Source organism: Hordeum vulgare, chromosome 5H, assembly GCF_904849725.1.
Source record: "Hordeum vulgare subsp. vulgare chromosome 5H, MorexV3_pseudomolecules_assembly, whole genome shotgun sequence".
Taxonomy (NCBI): Eukaryota; Viridiplantae; Streptophyta; class Magnoliopsida; order Poales; family Poaceae; genus Hordeum; species Hordeum vulgare.
In genome coordinates this window covers 313,074,094-313,082,528 of record NC_058522.1, presented here as the reverse complement: position 1 = coordinate 313,082,528, position 8,435 = coordinate 313,074,094, and positions in this window count along the sequence as shown.

The following is an 8,435-nucleotide window of genomic DNA, read 5'->3' as shown; positions in this document are numbered from 1 at the left end:
CCTTGTCGAAGGTACTGATGGATGGTGACAGCAACATCAACATTTTGTACTTCGACACTTTCCAAAGGATGAACCTGTTGGAGAAAGATTTGATGCCTTCAACCACGGTGTTCCACGGAATCGTCCCACGCAAATCGGCATACCCCATAGGCCGAGTCAGGCTCACAGTTGCATTTGGAACAACATCTAATTACAGGAGTGAGTCACTGATGTTTGAGGTGGTCAAGTTAAAAAGCCCCTATCATGCGCTGTTTGGGCGGCCGGCTTACGCCCGGTTCATGGCTTGCCCATGCTATGTTTACCTTAAACTCAAGATGCCTGGCCCTAAAGGACCCATCACGGTTGATGGTGATAGAAGGATTGCAAGAGAATGTGAAGAAGTGGATGCGGCTTACGCAGAAGTCGCTTGTGCTGCGGAGGAGCTCAAATACCACCAGGTCAATGTTGATCCGGCTGATATGTCACCCCTAAAAAAGCCAACGACAGATGCTGAGCCGCCCCTCAAGTTCAAGCCAACAGATGACACTAAAACGGTGGATTTCGTCCCTGGCGACTCAACCAAGCAGTTCACTATTGGGACGGGTCTGGATCCCAAATAGGAAAGCGCGCTCATCGAATTCATCCGTGAGAATCAGGACATCTTCGCATGGAAACCTTCTGACATGCCTGGTGTGCCGAGAGAATTCACTGAGCACCATCTTAATGTTGACCCAAAGGCAAAACCTATCCAGCAATATCTTCGTAGGTTCAATGAGGAACGACGCAAGGCAATCGGGGAGGAGGTTGCCCGTCTCTTGGCCGCCGGATTCATCGTAGAGGTTTTCCACCCCAAATGGTTGGCTAACCCGGTCTTGGTGCTCAAGAAGAATGGTACCTTTCGTATGTGCATTGATTACACGGACCTTAACAGAGCTTGTCCAAAGGATCCTTTCGCTCTTCCCCGCATCGACCAAATTATTGATTCAGTGGTGGGATGCGAACGTTTGTGCTTCTTGGACGCTTATTCTGGATATCACCAAATCAAGATGGTCGTGGAGGATCAAGAGAAAACAGCTTTTATAACCCCCTTTGGGGCTTTTTGCTATGTGTCCATGCCATTCGGACTCAAGAGTGCAGGGGCGACTTATCAGCGCTGCATCCAAAATTGCCTCTGTGGCCAAATCGGACGCAACGTCCATGCCTATGTCGATGACATTGTGGTTAAAACCCACCAGAGGGAAACGCTATTGGAAGATCTCAAGGAAACTTTTGATAATCTGCGAGTATATCAGATGAAGCTGAATCCCACCAAGTGTGTCTTTGGTGTTCCTGCAGGGAAGTTGTTGGGCTTCCTGGTGTCTGAGCGCGACATCGAAGCTAACCCGGACAAGATCGAAGCGGTTACCTCCCTTGGGAAGCCAGTGAATGTTAATCAAGTCCAACAGATGGCGGGTCGCATTGCGGCCTTAAGTCGCTTTATAAGCCGCCTGGGAGAAAAAGCTATTCCCCTCTATCAATTGCTAAAGAAATCTGACCATTTTGTTTGGACAGATGAAGCCGATGAAGCTTTCGAAGCCTTAAAACGGCAACTGGTCAACCCGCCTGTCTTGGCCGCCCCGACTGAGAAAGAGCCCATGCTTTTATATATTGCGGCAAACTCCAAAGCGGTGAGTGTGGCGGTGGTCGTTGAAAGGAAGGAGGAAGGAAAGGAATACCCTATGCAGCGCCCGGTGTATTTTATCAGCGAGGTGCTAACTCTTTCCAAGCAGCGATACCCACACTGGCAGAAATTAGTGTATGGGGTGTTTATGGCAAGCCGGAAGCTTAAACATTATTTTCAAGAGCATCCCATCACGGTGGTTAGTTCCGCTCCCCTCGGAGACATCATCCAGAATCGGGAGGCGACGGGGCGGATTGCCAAGTGGGCGATTGAACTTGGGCCGCACCACGTGCGGTACACCCCTCGCACGGCTATCAAATCTCAGGCCTTGGTTGATTTCGTCAATGATTGGACCGAGCTACAGGTCCCGGAAGACATGCCTGATCTTACATACTGGACTATTTATTTTGACGGATCTAGACAGTTGGAAGGCTCGGGGGCTGGCGTGGTGCTGGTATCTCCTCAAGGAGACAAATTCTGTTAAGTCCTCTGACTCATGTTTCCATGTACCAACAATGCTGCGGAATACGAAGCTTTACTTCACGGCTTGTGACTCGCCAAGGAGATGAACCTTACACGGGTCAGATGTTTTGGCAACTCTGATCTGGTGGCTCAGCAAGTTTCAGGCACTTGGGATTCTCGGGACCCCGTGATGGCGGCTTACAGGAGGGCTGTGTCCGATGTGGCGGGTCATTTCCATGGCTATCAGGTTGATCACATTGACCGGCGCCTTAACGAGGCAGCTGATGCCCTTTCACGTCTCGGTTCCCAGCGAAAGCCGGTTCCCCCCAATGTTTTGCTGGATACTTTGCATAATCCTTCCGTAAGTTTGCCTTCAGAGGAGGAGTTGGCGATACCAGATCCTGAGTCCCAGTTCGTGGTGGCTCTCCACATTATGCCGCATTGGGTTCTTCCGTATGTGGCCTATCTCGCCCGAGGCGAGTTACCTATGGATGAAGTGTTGGCTCGCCAAATCATTCGGCGAAGCAAATCCATGGTGATCATCAATGGCGAACTATATAAGCGAAGCACTTCCGGGGTTTTTCAAAGATGTGTTTCCTCCGAAGAAGGGTGCATAATTCTAAATGACATTCATTCCGGAGATTGTTGGCATCACGTCGGGTCACGTTCCTTGGTTTCAAAGGCGTTCCGTCATGGTTTCTTTTGGTTCACGGCCCATGCAGATGCAGAGGAAATAGTTCGTCGATGCGATGGATGCCAGCGTTATGGGCGACAGGCTCATGTGCCGGCTCAAGAACTAAGGATGATACCCATCACTTGGCCTTTCGCGGTCTAGGGGTTAGACATGGTTGGCCCCTTTAAGATGTCATCCAACAAGAAAACCCATTTGCTGGTGGCGGTTGATAAGTTCACCAAGTGGGTTGAGGCGGAGCCTGTTGGAGCTTGCGATGCGGAGATAGCGGTCAAATTCTTGAAAAAATTGATTTTCTGGTTCGTCTATCCGCACAGTATCATTACTGATAATGGCACTAATCTGTCTCAAGGGGCGATGGAGGAGTTTTGCCGTCGTGATAACATCCGGCTTGATGTTTCTGCGTTTGCTCACCCACAATCTAATGGACAGGCGGAGCGGGCGAACTAGGAAGTTTTGCGGGGAATCAAACCCCGACTCATGGTTCCCTTGGAACGAACCCCGGGGTGTTGGGTTGAGCAGTTGCCTTCGGTACTATGGAGCATCCGAACCACCCCGAACCGGTCTACGGGTTTTACCCCCTTTCTTTCTGGTTTATGGAGCAGAAGACGTTCTTCCCACTGACATAAGGCATGACTCGCCTAGAGTCGCCGCTTATGTGGAACAGGACAACGAACTGGCGCGTCAAGACTCTTTGGACGCCTTAGAAAAAGCGCGTGATTTGGCTGCAGCCCGATCGGCCATTTATCAGCATGACTTGCAGCGTTATCATAGCCGCCGGGTCAAGAGCCGAACCTTTCAGGAAGGCGACTTAGTGCTTCGGGTGATACAAGATCGTACTGGCATGCATAAGTTATCACCACCATGGGAAGGACCGTTCGTCGTCAGCAAAAACCTTCGCAACGAGTCTTACTATCTGGTGGATCTACGGCCTGATCGGCCAACCACGGAGGCTGAGTCGACTCGCCCCTGGAACATTGCCCACTTGCGGCCTTATTACACTTGAGCTATTAAGCTCTACGTTTTGTAAGTTTTTCATTTCTTATAAAGCAATAAAATTAAACGCCTCCCGACTTGGGGGCTTTCTTGCTAAATCATCTTATTGAAAGGTATGGATCTTTATTCTTTCATCAACAAGTCTCCCAAACATGGACGCTATCCATACCAAAGAGCTTAAGTCGCCATGATGCGCTTATTGCAAAACTGGGTATCGATAAGCCAAAGAGGATCGAAGTCGCCACAAGCGCGCGATTCAAACATAGGCGCCTTACGTGATTCTGTGGATTAGACCGGCTTACTTGAGGACAATGTGTTCCCAAGTCGTTTTGTGGTAATAGCGTATACGCTTCTACAATCCTATGACGGTTTTTTCCCTTAATCATAGGTCACTTGGGGGCTTCCTCTCACTGAGATCAGCCTTACTACCCATTTGGCCTGCGAAAAATTACCGCATTACAAATGGTTATACTGGACTGTGTGTTGGCCGAATCGCCATATGGACCCATGAACTCTTGGCGATTTATTCCGCTCATGGACCCTGAACTTGCCTTGGTTAAAACATGTCTGGTACCGGCAAGCGCCTCACATGGAAAATAGAGAAACCATTGGTTCATTGAACCCGCTTCACTGAAGTTTGACTTGTGCCTGATCAGCCGGTCTAAATACTTGAGCTTTTGATACAAAAGTCTCCCTTGGGTGGCGCCTGAGTTTGTTTAACTCGCCCTATCCTATCGCGACCTGATGAGCCGACGAAATTGCTACTTTTTACCTCCCTGGCACTGCCACAAGGTTTTTTAGACTTTTTTCTGACTCGCCTCAAAATATCTTGGGGCGATTGTTATTTGTTATCACCCATTACTCACTGAGATGGTTTGATATATGTTTTCATGCTTAAAACAGGTTGATGATCAAAATCACTCTAGCCATGGTGGATCAAGCATCATGAAAACGCCTCAATGGCGGGTCAAGCATCGTAATAATGCCTCAAATGGCGGATCAAGCATTTCAAAACGCCTTAAGGGGCAAGTCTCAGAATTATTGCAAGCAACATCCCTGACACTTGGGGGCTAATGTATAATTTTTTAGACAAAATTATACAGTATCAAGACCCGGTTCATCTTCTTACAGATGACCCGGCCCTTGGGGGTTACAGGTCGAAAGTTTTTTCTTCAATTATCAAGACCCGACTCGTCTTCTTACAGATGACCCGGCCCTTGGGGGTTACAGGTCGAAAGTTTTTTCTTCAATTATCAAGACCCGGCTCATCTTCTTACAGATGACCCGACCCTGGGGTTACAGGTCGAAAGTTTTTCTTCAATTATCAAGACCCGGCTCATCTTTTTACAGATGACCCGGCCCTTGGGGGTTACAGGTTGACAGATTCATTTGTATTATCAAGACCTGGCTCATCTTTTTACTGATGACCCGGCCCTTAGGGGTTAATGAGAATGATACAATGTGCAAATAAGATGTACCTCATGTTTGTTCTTTAGCATCCGAAGCAGGCTCTTCTCCATCTTATAACTCGCCTCCACGCGACTTGCAAAGCCAGAGCAAAGTTCTTTGAATTCGAGATTCTCATATTGGGAGAGCTTAGCCTTGGAAAGTTCATGCTCAAAAACAGGTTGAGTTGATGATGATACATGCTTCGATAAAACCGTTGTGGCCGGTTTAGAGAAGCGAGTACCGGTGATAACTACAGCTTCCGGGTCTTCTGCTGTTGTCAATGGACTTGGCGGGTTAGGCGCTTCCATGGTTTCCTTGGGTGAGCTGGGGAGATCCACTTGATCTTCAGGTTTGTCTTGGTCCGGGTTATCCTGGATCGGCGCCGATTTTTTGATAGGCTCCAAAGTTGTAATGGGAGTTGACCCGCCGGTTTTCCTTTTCTTCGCATGTGCTCTGAAAGGAGAAGGGGGTGCGTTTAAAGGAATGGATATTATCACCATCAGACTAAAGGTAAATGTTATCAAAGGCTTACCCAGGGACACAGATCATCGGTGGAAGTGCCGACATCACTGAGTCGCCAGATGTGGGAGGATAACTCTGCAAAAAATTATACTTCGAAGATATGAGCGAGTTACAAACGCGATCCAAAAGGACCTGAAGAAGTGTTATTAAAAGATACCTCATTTTGCCTTTTCTTGTTTCTTGTTGGTAACCCGGAGAGCAGGTCTCCAGAATGACTTCGAGTTTTCCGATTTGAGGCGTGTTGTGCTTTCTTCAGAAGGAAATTTGGATCCAAACAAGCATTTGGGTGTGAGAAGGGAACTTTTGCACAAATTCGCCTGGCCGGCTTAGGTGGAGAAGGAGATGAGTCGGAGGAAACAGAAATTACCTCTACAGAATCCTCCTAGCTTTCATTGTCTTCATTCTACACAAGAGATACAGAGGTGTAAACACAAAATTATCAGTAATGAATGGTGGGTTAAAAGAGGATGGATTTTTTACCTCCGAAAGTACGTCGCCGACTTGGGATTCATCGGCTTCAGATGGCTCGGTAACGGCAGCTTTGCCCTTGCCCTTAGATTTCTTCTTTGGAGGCGGCCCATCTTGCTTCATGGCTGACTTTTTTGGCCTCTTGGACCAAAATTTATCACCTTTCTGAAATGGCATATTTTATAAGAGGTCATAGTTCAAGTAAGACGTAAGGAATAAAAAAACAAAAGGCGGGTTAAGTTATTTACCTTTGGTGCCGGGTTAATCTTGCAGAAAGGTTTAAGACCTATTTGACCGCATTTTGCCGCGGGTTCGCCGGTCAACTTCTTGATGATGGTTACAATATCATTTTCTGTCAGAGTCGTGTGGAAGTAGCACTGAGGATGGTCTAGGGTGCCGTCGAATTCACACATTAACCCGTCCCGCGACTTAAAGGGAGGATACGCCATTCGACCCAGCAGTGGATCAAGTCAACCCAGTAAGGCCGTTGTTTGTCAAATATCTTAACTCGGACAATACTGGGATAAAGTCTGACTCCTCCTCTTCGGTGAGCTTGTCTGGGAGTTTAAAATTTGTTGGAAGGCGATCTTCCCTATAACCCAGAAGCTTGTTCTCGCCTTTAGGCGAAGTCTCCTGGTAGTAAAACCAAGACTCGCCCCAGCCTTCGGGATGGCTTGGCATGGCGAGTGACGGGAATGAGCTATCCCTACGGCGCTGAACATTGACACCACCAAGCTCTAGGCTGGGGCCATTGTGAAATTCTGTTTGGCGATTCAAGTGGAAGAAGTACGAGAATAAGGGAACTGGGGGTTCCATCCGCAAGTAAGCCTCACAAAACACCTGGAACTGGCATAGATTGCTTATCGAGTTGGGCCCTAGATCTTGGAGGCGGACATTCATAAAAGTCATGGCGTCTCTGAGGAATTTCGATCCGGGTGGCTTAAAGCCCCGCTCAAGGTGTTCAACAAAAACAACTATCTCCCCTTCCTTGGGATTGGGGACTTCTTCTCCTAACCCGGTGCGCCAACCAGTAACCTCTTGAGGGTCCAGATTCCTCGTTTTCACATAGTCATTAAGTATAGCATCATTAACCTTGGTTGGGAGCCAGTCACTTTTGAAAACAGCGCCCATGCTACAAAGGGATAAAATTACGGGTGAATTGACATGCCAAGCATCTACTGAAAATGGTGAAACAAGTCCATTTGACTCGCCAAACAATTTGCCTGATGGCTGAGGGAGTTTTTTGACCCGCCAACGAAGGTCCGGGTCAGGTTGCCAGGGCGACTTATGAAACTCTTGCTACTTAAAGGAGAAGGTGTTTCAGAACATCAGTAGTATTTGTCAAGATGGTGAAGTATGAGACTATAAACAGATTTCACTTGACAAGCGATAGATTATGGATCTACCGGGCAGACGGAAATGAATGCGAAAAATGTCTGGATAGAACGACCTACGACTAAGGTGGGGACAGTATTGTTGATTTGGTGAAGCCCTTTTCTAAGTATGCAAGTCAAGGCCGAACAGGTAAAGGTATGAAAAACATTGTTGTGCTCGCTATCATCACCGCAAACTAAACAGGAGTTACAAAGCCATTCGGGAGGTACCAAGAACACAGTAGGTATGAACCTCGAAGAACTTGGATCTGTTTTTAAATGGCGGGAAGCTGACCTGGTGGATACGGCTGGAGACGTCCGAAGAAGGGTTCCCCGCGAGCGTTGCACGAACGGCGACGAAGGTCTCAGACGAATGCGAAAACCTCGGGTGGCGACGAGGTGTTCGACGGTGACAAGGTGCTCGACGGCGGCGAGGCGTTCAACGGCGACGAACTGCTCGGCCACGACGAGATGTTCGGCGACGACGAAGTCTTCGGGCGGCACCGAAGCTTTCGGATGACGACGAGGTCTTTGGGTGGCGATGAGATTTTCGCTGCGACGGTGGGGAAGAGAAGGGCGACAAGACAGGTAGGTGAAATGTGCCCAGTCCCTTCCTCCCACCTATTTATTAGGTCAGGCGCTAGGATCGAGGCGCCACGAGCGGGAACTGCCAAAAGATAAAGATTCGCCATGATGGCGCCCCAAAATTTTTGGGATAACGATATCGAAGGATCCGTTGGGGATTACGTCATTATCCTTTCCGGGAGTCAAGGGATAAGAGGTGCCAACAAGAAATGGTTTGGCGACTCAAGTTTTTCCGCAACAGATGGTGGTT